At 38.4% G+C, this 13,034-nt stretch overlaps 1 protein-coding gene across 8 annotated transcripts in view; it reads right to left on the bottom strand.

Moving 5' to 3' along the window:
• Nucleotides 1–540: 540 nt before the first annotated feature.
• ZWINT (ZW10 interacting kinetochore protein) overlaps nt 541–13,034 on the bottom strand; it is a 56,798-nt gene continuing 44,304 nt past the window's right edge. For all 8 annotated transcript variants that reach the window (XR_005379499.1, XR_005379500.1, XR_005379498.1 and 5 more), the window contains 2 exons: nt 5,891–6,043; nt 541–5,083 (listed from right to left, as the gene is read on the bottom strand). The gene's annotated coding sequence lies outside the window, so the exon portion shown is untranslated. The remainder of the gene's footprint in view (nt 5,084–5,890; nt 6,044–13,034) is intronic.

The raw sequence follows: 13,034 nt of genomic DNA, 5'->3' as shown, positions 1-13,034 counted from the left end.
TATACTCTGATGAATATTATATGGATAGTGTTTTCCTATTAGGTTCATAAGAAAAATAAAAAATCCTTTTCAATTCCTTTAGCTTTTTTTTTTTTCAGATTTTATTTATTTATTCATGAGAGACACAAAGAGAGCCAGAGACATAGGCAGAGGAAGAAGCAGGGGTCCCCTGCAGGGATCCTGATGCGGGACTCGATCCCGGGACCCCAGGATCACACCCTGAGCCAAAAGCAGATGCTCAACCCCTGAGCCACCCACGTGTCCCACAATTGCTTTAGCTTTCAATAAACTCCTCCTGTACCTAATTTTAGTTGTTTGAAAATACCTCTCAAGCATACATATTCTTATACTAAAACTTAAGGATCTTGAAAAAACCTTCAAATTTCCTCACAATGAATAGGGTTCCATCTTTTGAAAGAGATGAATTCAGAGATACTTCAAAGTCCCCTAGACACTCTCCACTTTTACAATGGGTAGTATGTTTCTTTAAATTATGCTCGTAAAATGATGAATTAAGTCAAGGAATGACTAGTCCTATTGTCAAATTTAATGAATTAATGTTTATTTCTATTATGTTCTCTCTCTAAATAGATGGCTTACAACATAATGCATTTTTTTCATACATTCCAGGTTACACAATTTGAGTTAATTCCTCTGCCTACTTTAATTCAGAGCCCACAACCTAATCCTAGGAATTGACGGCAATGGTTTATAGCAATTCTATAGCCAATATTTGCTCAAATAAACAAACAAAACAAAGTCCCATACCCAATACAACATGCATCACTGGCTATTCTTCAAGATCTCTGATTCTTTTCTAAAATTAAGCGTTATATGCAATGTAATGTGTGTGTTCACATGCATACGTGTGTGAGTAAAATAGGGTAAAAAAAAGTAAAAGGAAGATAGAATTGGAATTGTTTGGATCAAAGAAGAGGAACTATGTCCATTTCAGGCAACCGTACTCATTTTGCAATTGTTATTGTTGACTGATCAATGGTTGTTTATTTGTAAAAGGCTGGCCAGCTTTGTAAACAATGACTGTGTTTTAAACACATGACTTTCTAAACCCCGTCTTCCACTTTATAATTTGGAGCAAACTCAAGTTCTAATTCGACCATTTTCTTGACTGAAGAGAGAGGAGGCCACTGTAAAAACTCTCATGCGATCCCAACTAAAACATGACATTACCATGAACACATATTAACCATGTGACATGGCATCCCTGCAGAGCTCTGATTTAAAATATCTGAAAACTAAACTAAGGCTAACCTGAAAGTAAACTAATTGCATGATGTATAGCTACAGAGTCGGAAAATGTATGGACGTTGGGTTTGCTTCTGAGATCCGAAGCTGCTGGAGAGTAACCGGATACCATTACAGCACCCGTTGACGTAACCTACACTCTAAGCTCCTAAGGGATCCCTAAAGGGCAGGGCACCTCAAGGAATGAATATCCTGCATATTCCATATGAAAATACAAAACAGATTAAGCCATGGTTTACACTTGAGATCATCAGTACGTAACACCCGTATTTAGAACTGTGAATCTAGGAGGTTGAGTTATGCAAATGGAAATGTATATATCACTTTTTAGTTATCAAATGCATTAGGTTAGAGCTTGTTCTCACAGTTGAATATAAGGCCCATAATTTTACTGGCAAAAAATAAAAAAAAATAAAATAAAAACAGCTATTTTCCTCTGACAAGACAGCAGCCATCAAGAATAAACTCATAAAAGCCTCCATAATATTAAAAAAAAAAGCAATTTTGTGCTGAGGTCAGTATAAGCTAAACCTAAATGTGGATCCATACCAAATATTGAAACAGCCTGTTATAATTACTACGGCAGCATACTTACACAATCAAACCTATTCTTGAAAAAAACATCGGTTGGTTAATTTTAGTTATCTTTAAATCTAAATTAACTATCTGCGCAACGGTGTTTGGCATATTGACAACCTGGATCTGGTAGTCGGAATTCTAGAGCGGCTCCACCCCTTGGTATTATTCCTTGGTTATATCATATCACAGGATGGAAAGCATTTTCCAGATGTTGCTAAGGTCATTTATCTGTTAATCTTAGAGGATCTGGATACTGCTCACCTAATCACATGACTGCTTTCATAGCAGAGCGCTGCTGGCTATGTAGTGTAGAAGTTCATGATTCTTCCCTGGAGGGGGATCTGATGTCTTGTGTTTTGTGCTGCGTGAAGGACCCACAGCACAGGGACCTGCAGGCAGTGGAAAGAGGCACGCAGCACACAGCCGACCAACAAAGCAGGACTGCAGTCCTGGAACTTCAAGGAGCTGAGTTCTGCCAATGACATACATTAGACTAACAGAAGGAGCCCAGCCTAGCCAACACCCTGATGAGGGCTGTGACACCCCGAACAGAGACCAAGCCACACTATGCTGGCCCGCTGACCTACAGGACCATGAGCAATACAAGCAATACATAGGGGCTGTTTTCAACTATTGTGATAAGTTGTGATACCTTGTTAGGCAGAAAGAGAAAATCAAGTCAATGACCCATACTGAGTGAGTCTCAATTAATTGTTACATAATGTGTATCTTGTACCCGATTAGCCAAAAAATCCTATGGGCACACACAGAAAATCAAAACCTCAGACTAAAATACTTGTTTTAAAAACCTCACTCTTGCAATTCCAAGATCCTCACACATTTTTTGTTCATCTATCCATTCATTCATCCATCCATAGATTCTCTCAAAAAATTACGAGGAATTGTATTTGTCTCTACAAATTCAATGCTGAACAACATCATACATTTTCTGCCCTTATTGATTTTATAACCACCTCTATAAGAGTGATTTCTTCTTTGCTCACTTAAATTTGAGCCAAGTGTGATAACTGTATTTTTAGTAATATAAGTTGCATGACATTCCCATACTTTTGAACTTAAATTTGAACATATATGTTGTAGGGACGTGAGTTTTCATAAACTCTAATTAACGTGTTTGTCATTAGCGATTTTACAACAGCAAATTATATATTATTAGAAATGAAAAAAATGTTATGAGGTAGGGTAGGCATACATATTAAGATGAATTTGGCCTGTTCTACAAATTATTTGGACAATAATGGAATGTGTAAATAACTGACAGGGCACCTTTGAAATATATCAACTAAGAACATCGTGATAGTCTAAAATCTCTGTGTGCTGCAGATAATTAGAAACATTAGAGTGGAATCTTCAAAACTTCTCTTAGACGTTGATGTATTATTCCTAGTTTCTTAGAGAAGGGAAGAACAAATAGGGGATATTGTGATACGATAATGAAGATCTATTCTGAGGGTAGGACAAGATTCTAGGAAAGATGAAACTGTTTGCTGGAAGATACCAAAAAGTTCTCAGTGACACAGTGTACCTGCTTGTACCACCAGCCCACCTCACTGATAGAACGGGTAAGAACCAGGCATGAAAGATGATAAGGATGGTGAAGAAGAGGAGGAATTCCAGGCAGGCAACGTTATTTATCATATTTGGGAGATTCTTTTATGTGCCAAGATCTCTGGGAAGAACAGTATATATATTTTATGTTTATTCCTCACTGCATAACAGTAAGTTAAGAATCAGTTATTCCTATTTTAGAAATGTTCCTAGTTTATATAAGTGAGCAGCAAACTGTTAGATTTTAAATAATTTGTCCTGCCTTTTTTTTTTAAAGAGATTTTATTTATTTATTCATGAGAGACACAGAGAGAGAGAGAGGCAGAGACACAGGCAGAGGGAGAAGCAGGCTCCACTCAGGGAGCCCGAAGTGGGACTCGATCCCGGGTCTCCCAAGATCACACCCTGGACTGAAGGCGCCGCTCAACTGCTGAGCCACCGGGGCTGCCCGGTAATTTTAAATGACCCATTTTCCTGACATATTTATCCTATTGTATTTGTTACACAACATTGGAAACATTGAATACACATTTTTGAAAGTGCCCAATTTCATTTAATAATATATCATGCGGTCATATAATTAATGACTAAAGCATTTCAACAAAGGATTTGAACCAAAGACCATGCCAACATCTATGCCCTGAAAAATAATAACCACGAATTTGCCTCTTCCAAAGCCGCTTGTCTAAGCCAATCCACCCAGACTTCTAAGTCAACTTTATGAGAACATAAAAAATCTCCAGCTCTGGAAATAGGAATAGAAATCAGAGCAGACGGGCTTCCTGCAGGGAGGGATGGGTGGCACGGCCTGGGAATCAGACTCCACTTCAGCCTTCCTAGCCTTTGGGGCGTCTTTGTAGAACAGCCTCGTGTCAGACTCGTACATTCAACTACTTACTAAAGGTCTCCCCCTACATTTACAAGGTCTCAGCAGACAGTATCATCTCCCCCTTTTTCTTTGCTTTCCCACATTTACACCCCCTCTCTTTGTAAATCAGAGTGATGCCGTGTCCCAGGCCAGCTACGTGACTCATTCAACCTACGTCTCCATCCCCGCCCAAGCTCTCCACCCAGCTCCAGCCAGGCCCTCATTGTCTCTTTCCTAACCTCCTCCCACCACCTCGTAGCTGCACTCTCTTTGTCCAGCGCCTTGTTATTATGATCACACTGATGCCGTGATGGCCCTTTGGGGGATGCATGGCCAGTCGTCTGCATGGCAACCATAGACTCAACTTGCCTATCACACAGGACCTCACGTCCATCTTCCATTCTCTTTAGTCTCATCTCACGTCATCCTTGCAAACTCACTGCTTTCTGCAGCTGTACTTCAGTGCCTGGGTTTGGGGAAGGCATTACATGGTCCACGACTCTGTGTTTTTGATTCGTTTGCTCCCTGTCCTTGTGTCCTCCACACTGTCCCAGTTGCTCCTCTGCTATTGGGCACAAATCTTCAGCTTTCTTATGTCTCTCTGCCCCTGGATCCTGAGTCTCTGGAGGGTAAACTAGTACCAAGTAGTTGAATACCTGTGGTTCCTTACCAGATACTTGAAGGGTCAAGATGAGAGAAGAAAAAACACTATTTACATAGAGCCCTCCATTATGCCAAGTGTTTTCAATCTGCATAATTGGTACTTTGAAAGAGAGATTCAAGCCAAGTATCAATTCAATCCTGAAAGAGAAACAAAGGTGTTAGACTAACATTCATGAGAGTGGTAGACATTGACTTACACCTAAAAAGAGACAATTTTTAGTAGCATGAGTGATATTCTAGGGCACACGCAAAGGCATTGTCAGGAACGCGTAGATTGTGGCCAGGGAATACAAATCTAAATTCCATTTTATTGGGCATTTACACAGGAGTCCTAGGAGATGACAGTAGAAAGCTTGGGTCATGACATCAAACGCTTTTAGAAACGAGCGGGAAAATCTATAATTAATTCTGAAAGCAATAGGGAGTTAGTAAAGATTACTTCTGATTTCCTTGAGACCTAATTAAATCTCTGTTTAAGCAGATCATGGAAAGTTCTTTTATGACTCAAAATGAGATTTATCAATATCCAAACTTCCAATCTTATTTAAAAGTAAGAATATTTCAAATTATTACTATCACACAATTATATAAAATAGTTGGATATTTACTTAGCCCCACTACTAAATGAAAAACAAGTTGGGAAAGTGTCCTACCTTTTTCCTAATGAACCTAAATCTAGTTTATTCCTCTTTTTAATTTTTCCAGGCACTTTGGGATTTTGCAGTCATCGGGGCGATCGTTATAAATTCTCACTCACTCTTTAGGATTAAAAAAAATGAGTATATAAGATTTTTTTTTTCCTGTTTTCAATTCTGAATACGTTCAGTGTTCAGAAAGAAATCTTTGCTCAGGGTTCAACTCAAGAGTCAGATCTGTACTTACTAAACATCTCCATTCAGACTTACCTTACTATACTATATATTTAGTCCGTTTAAGAAGTTTTACCTGCTTATTATTGCACTAGACCATTCCAAGGGTTCTCTGTTGCAAGCACCAGCTTCACGTTGTTTAGGAGATACTTCCTACATTCTGTTACCCCTACAGGCACTTCTGTGCTTGTCACACTTCTGTGCATTGTGGTTTCTAGCTCTTAGGAGGCTGCAAAAAGGATATTTTTTTTTTTTTTTTGCATTGAAGCTACACAAGGAACTTGGTAGCTATTTTACAGTTAACATAATTCTTCTTTTTAAAAATCTTCTATCCTCTTGGTTGTGTTGGGCACATGATATAGGATAAGGGGACACAGAGTGTACAAAAGACCAGATCAAATATGATCACCTAATAGGGTCTAGAACATTCAAACAGTTCTCCATGTGTAGTTATATAATCTCTCCCAGGGTAAGTGTTGCCTCGTTAACTTGCTTCATTATGTAAGTGCCATCATCAACGAATTAAATAAAAAATATCAAGCCGACAAAAACGTATTAAGCACCTTTTAATGTGCAAATTGCTTCCCTGGGCACCCAGAGTAAGATGGGTTTTCAAATAGGTAGATGAACATACTCTCTCCTCTGTTTTATCTTTTTTTTTTTTTTTTTAAGATTTTATTTACTTATTCATAAGAGACACAGAGAGAGAGAGGCAGAGACACAGGCAGAAGGAGAAGCAGGCTCCCTGCGGGGACCCCTTTGAGGGACTTGATCTCAGGACCCCGGGATCACGCCTTGAGCCAATAGCAGAGACGTTCAACCACCGAGCCATCCAGGTGTCCCTCCTCTGTTTTATTTTATAATTATTTTCTAATGATCACCGGTAATGTCTTTAAGTCTCTTTATCTATTTTCATGCTTTCTTGTGGTGAAAGCTTGGGTATTTGAGAAAGTTCAGTTCACTTTGCTGAGGACGTATGTAACATGGCAGAGAAAGTGGCAGGTAGACCTTCGCTTGCCCTGTCTCCATCCGTTGTGCCTCCACCACCGTGTTACTGGGCCAAGGAAGTGACGGACATTCCCAGGAGGATACGCGGAGCATTTGCCCAGTGCTGGGCCACTTCACGGAGAGTACACGAAGTTGTCCACACCTTCCAGGCGCCTGCACTTAATTGGACTCATTATGACTGGAATGGAGCACTTCCTTTAGGGTAAGACATTACTTCTCTGAATGAGGTACTGTTGGGTCCACTAGTCTCATTTTATAGATGACATTACCTGCTCTCCTTTGTAGGTGGCAGAAATAAACATCTAAAGGGCAGTCTGCTGGACACCAAGCTTGCAGCCTAGGACCCTGTTCTATGCTCGGCTCCCTGTAACTTACTTCCTTCTGAGTCTGGATCCAGAAGACAGTGCAGCCCCGCAGGGCCCAGATCCCCCATTGCAACACACAGCCCTACGTACAGTCTCCTTTACCCTCTCAAAAATGAAACAGTTCAGGGAAAATAGAATCAAAGCATACTCTGTGATATAAGCAAGTGCTATCCTCAGAGAATAGCCTGGAAAATTTGGGGAAGAGTGTACATCGGGCTCCCTTCCTACCTAAATTCCAACAGAGCTATCCAGCAGCTACAATGATGCCCCGATGATGAAGGACTGGATGCTGCACAACTTCTAGTTTGAACTCAGTAAAAATGAAACTTCCTGAAAGACGTTTTTCTGTCATGTTTAGAAGCCCAGTGGGTGACGGAGTCGGATATGAACAGTTAGGATAGCTGGCTGTTTTGAGGATTTCCGAACGGAGTTAACTTATTGCCATCATCTGCTTCCTAAGCTCATTTGCAGTCACCAGCTGTTAAGGGGAGGTTTTTATATTTAACAATAGGAAACATGCATCTGGACACCAGATTTCTTGTAGTTTTTACAGACATCTATAATATACTACGAGAAAGGAGAGAACCAATTCAGTTTTAGTTGTAAAATTATCTCAGAATATTTATTATGGATTCGTTTTACTTATGTGTATGTTTATGTGTGTCTGCATATGTGTGTGTGGCTATAGTTTTAGTTTAGAAGACTCCTCTAACCCATAATTCTAATTTCTCATTGATCCTGAAGTATACTCAGTGATATTAAAAAAATAAAGTAGAAATTACCAAAAGATGACTATAGTACAGTTTATTGATAGTTTTCCATTCTCTGAAAATGAGTTCAACAGCACTTGTGAATTTTCTATATAATTGAGAGCAAAATCTTTCATGTCCAGTATAACAATTTTTTTCCAGCAGAAAATACATTATCATAGATTTGTAATGTTCTTTGGGAATAGATCCTAATGCCATTTTAATTCTGTTTTGCTGACACTTTGATAAGTAGTTAGCTTATCTAATGAGGTAGGACATATTGTAAATCATCCTATACATATCAATTAAAGAAAAGTAATTCTGAGTTGTGGATTGGACAGTGCCTGGGCTCTTGCTCTCTGCCCTCCATTCCTTCAAATATTAATGTCATTTAGATTTTGTGTTAGATTTGTGTCCCAAATAATTACGTAGTATGGAACTTCAAACTCAGTCTTGAATAATAAATACCACAAATATTAAAAGTAAAAGAATTATTCTGGCTGTTTTTAGGCTCTTTTCAATCACTTTTTATTTTTGAACCATGATCTATAAGCTATAAATGACATAAACATTAAATAAGCGAAGTGTGGTTTCTCCAAATACATTAAAGACTTAAAATTGTCAAATGGGCTATTTGTGGGAAAGAAGGGCAAGGAATAAAGTATTCTAAATATATCTGTATTATAGATATATAATTACAGCCTGCTTGGAAGAAATTCAGTAAAATAGAATCTGATAGGCATGTATATTATTTAATTTATGATATCTAATACATTATTTCTGGGGCACCTGGGTGGCTCAGTTGGTTAAGTGTCAGACTCTTGGATTAGGTTCAGGTTGTAATCTCAGGGTCATGAGATCGAGCCCCACATCAGGCTCTGTGCTTAACTGAGTCTGCCTGGGATTCTCTCTCTCCCTCTTCCCTTCCCCCTCCTCTCTCTCTCTCTCTCTCTCTCTCTCTCAAATAAATAAATAAATAAATAAATAAATCTTCAAAAAATAAATAAAATAACACTGCACATGTAAGTAAGCTCATACAGCATCACAAACTAATTGACCACATAAGCTTTAGGTTTATTTCTGGGCTCTCTATTCTGTTCCATTGGTCTAGGTGTCTATTTTTCTGCCAATACCATACTGTCTTTTATTACTATGACTTTGTGATATACTTTGAAATTACGAAGTGTGATGCCTCAAGCTTTGTTCTCTTTACTCAGGATTGCTTTGATTAATTTAAAAAAATAGCAGAATTAAACTACTAGGGCTATACCAGATTTGAAAGTTTTTGCACAGCAAAGGAAACCATCAACAAAATAAATAGGCAACCTATCAAATGGGAGAATATATGATACAGGAGAATATATAAATGATATATCCAATAAGAGGTTAATATCCAAAATATATAAAGAACTTATGCAACTCAACACCAAAAAGCCCCAAATAATCCAATGAAAAATGGGCAGAGGACCTGAATAAACACTTTCCAAAGAATGCAACAGACACATGAGAAGATGTTCAACATCATGCATCAAGGGAAATTCAATTTAAAAATCACAATGTGGTATCACCTCATACCTGTCAGAATGGCTAGAAACAACAACAGAAGAAACAAGTATTGACGAGGATGTGGAGAAGAGGGAACCCTTGTGCACTGTCGGTGGGAATGCAAACTGGTGCAGCCATTCTGGAAAACAGTATGGAGGTTCTTCAAAAAAATAAAAATAGAATAATCATGGGATCCAGTCATTCCACTACTGGGTATTTACCCAAATAATGTAAAAACACTAATTCAGAAAGATATGAACACTCTGATGTTTATTGAAATATTATTTACAATAGCCAAGATATGGAAGTAACTAACCCAAGTGTCTATGAAGATGTGACTCTCTGCCTCTCTCTCTCTCTGTCTCTCTCTCTCTGTCTCTCTCTGTCTCTCTGTCTCTCTCTGTCTCTGTCTTTGTCTCTCTCTCTCTCTCTCTCTCTCTCTCTCTCTATATATATATATATATATATATTCTGTCAGGAATATTATTCAGCCATAAAAAATGGAATCTTGCACATTGTACAGCAACCACATGGATGGATCTAGAGGGGATAATGCTAAGTGAACTAAGTCAGAGGATGACAAATACCATATAATTTCACTCATATGTGGAATTTGAGAAAAAAAATGTACAAAGGAAAAAAGAGAAACAATGGACTCCTAAATACAGAGTCAGATACAGGGGATTGCCAGAGGGGAGTTGGGTGGGAGGATGGGTAACATAAGAGATGGGGATTAGGAACTACTATCCTTGCTGTGATGAGCACTGAGTAATGTACATAAAAAAAATGTCTCCTTTTTTTCTTACATCTTTATTTCATTTATTCATGAGAGAGAGAGAGGCAGAGGGAGAAGCAGGCCCCCTCCCAGAGAGCCCGATGTGGGAATCCATTCCAAGACCCCAGGATCACACTTTGACCCTAAGGCAGACGCTCAGCCACTGGGCCACCCAGGTGTCCCAATGTACAGAATTCTTGAATGGCTACATTGTACACTTGAAACTAATATAACACTCTATGTTAATTATACTTCAATAAAAAAAAAAGAAGAAAAAGAAAAAAATTAAAAAGGAGTAATTGATAATATCAGAATTAATTAGTTAATTAATGAGCTTATTTACTGACTAACTGACTAACGGGTCACTTCATTATTTAAATTATTTACTTCAATAGACTACTTTCTCCTCACCCTGTTAGATAGGAGAGTACCCTGATCTTCCATTAGCTAAGTCATTTTGCCAGCTAACGTCACTTTCAACCAGTTCCTAAGTACCTCAACAGTACCTAAGTACCTTTAGGGCTGTGTCTGTCTTTATGCCTCACTGTTACCTTGATCCCTATGGGTAAATTATTAACATATAATGGAAATTATATAGTTTTGGAAGTTCGGTGGTGCTGGGTCTGCATCCTAGTTGAGACGGTCCCTATGTGTGTAACTTAGAGGAAGTCATTTCTCAAGCTTAGGCTGTATGAACGTGAAGTGCACCACACAGTCCTGCTCATCCAGCACATTCACAATACACATCCGGCACTGTTTTACCACTAAACAGACTCAGGTTTTGTGTTTAACAATCTAACTCTCAGTAAGACAAGATGACTCCCGCCTGTAGACTCACAACAATTAGTTGGAATCCTTATTTATTTATTTATTTATTTATTTATTTATTTATTTATTTATTTATTTTTACATCTCTTATCAGACTGGTTCTCTGGGGAGCTGAACGGTGGTTCCCATCTGGCCCACTATCTTACGGTCTCATGCAATATGCGGACTTCTCACCAAGAACCATGGATGACTTTGATGGCTGTTGGCTACCTGAACAGGTTCTACCAGGATGTTTATCTGAAGCTTCTTGGGTATGACATGTTGTTTGACCCACAAAAATGTCTTACTTTCCTCATCTCTACACTGGAAATAATACTATGAACACAATGCATTGTTTAATTAACTATCATTACCAAACATTTATCACGATGCCTGACACACGTAGACTGTTCAAAATATGGTAGCTGCAATTATAAATGTCTTTAGTGTTATACACGAATGAATATTGTAATATTCCTAAACCAAGGTCAGGATCCTCATGTCCCTTTTGTCCTTAAAGGTCTTAGATGATTTAGCTACCTAATAGAGGCAATTCTGCATTTCAGCAATTTTCCCTGGGCCCTTACTCCATTTGGTTTTGCTTCTTTATCCATCTTATTCATTGATATTTGTAGACCTGTCAGACAATCTTATAATGTCATTTATTTAAATAAAGCAATGCACCTTGTACATTAGGGATTGCTCTATAATCCTGATGGTACAAAAGAGATTTACAATATGGTTCCAAGTGCAGTGAGACTTTGCCCCACCCTAGACCAATATGAATCTGTTAAAAGTAATCTAACAGTGATACCTTAGATCTTCCGATGCAAATCGACCTTCTTTTACATTTAAATTATACAAAAGTCTCAGAATATTCTACTCATGAAATTCTAATATTTCACCTTCATGTATTCTTAAATTTTCTGTTCTTTTGTAGCTGACTGGATTCAATCCCTGGAGTTCTGAGAAAAGTCTTGTCCTGAGAAAATGTAGGGAAGAAGCAATACCCATCCGTACATGTGGTTCTTTGATCGGGTCTAGGTAAAACATCTGAATTATTTTAATGTTTGTTCCACATGGGTGTAGGTTTTGAGGCAAAGGGTATATTCTTTAATCCTTTCTATGTTTCTCTTTATCAGAATGCTTGATCAAGAGCACTGATAATCTGCTGCCTGGTATTTCCCCAATCATGCTATATTGACAATGAAAAATCTAGAATGAAATGCCTGAGAATTTTTATTCCCTCCTGAGGGCATATTTTTATGACTATATGTTAGCACGCTAATTATCTTACCTAATGCCTGTGATTGCAAGTAAAAAAATAATGATAAAATTTGCATCCAGAAGTGATAAAAGTAATTGTTTAATGTATATCTTTAGGTCTTATTCTCACAGCTGAGTGGATAAAATCTTATCGTGCCAAATTAATGTGATTTAAAGACCTAGGCAATTATTCCCAACCATCACCAGTCAATCAGGACCACGTTAAGTACAAGAAACCCCACTATTTAGTAGGATTTAATGTCAAGATACATGGACTTCAAAGTCTTTGAATTCAACAGGCATCATCTACCATGAGTCTGGCTCTGTACATACCATCTCTGTCTTGCAAGGATAGCCTGTGTGCAAACATCTTTGAAAAGATAATTGAGATAAAAAGTAGTTCTTCTGCTCACATGACAGGCAGAAACACAAGAACCTGTGGCGCGGTCTCCCCCAGAAAGCATGCAGTCAATTCATCCTGAGTGATCATGATTTATGGAGATTTAGTAATATATTTGATCAATTCCACTCACCAGTCTGGAATCAATATTAATGATGCTGTTGAAGGAACATATGTCACAGGAGTAATAATGGGAAAGCAGAGGAGGGGGAGGGGGAGGTAAATGAACATCTGATCAACACCCTTGGGTCCTCCACTTCTGGCTGAGGCAGAGTAAGAGGCATAGCAGTCACCCTTCCACCCAG

The sequence above is a fragment of the Canis lupus genome, chromosome 26, assembly GCF_011100685.1.
Source record: "Canis lupus familiaris isolate Mischka breed German Shepherd chromosome 26, alternate assembly UU_Cfam_GSD_1.0, whole genome shotgun sequence".
NCBI lineage: Eukaryota > Metazoa > Chordata > Mammalia > Carnivora > Canidae > Canis > Canis lupus.
Note: the sequence above shows the minus strand (reverse complement) of the source record. Positions and strands in the feature narration are given on the sequence as shown.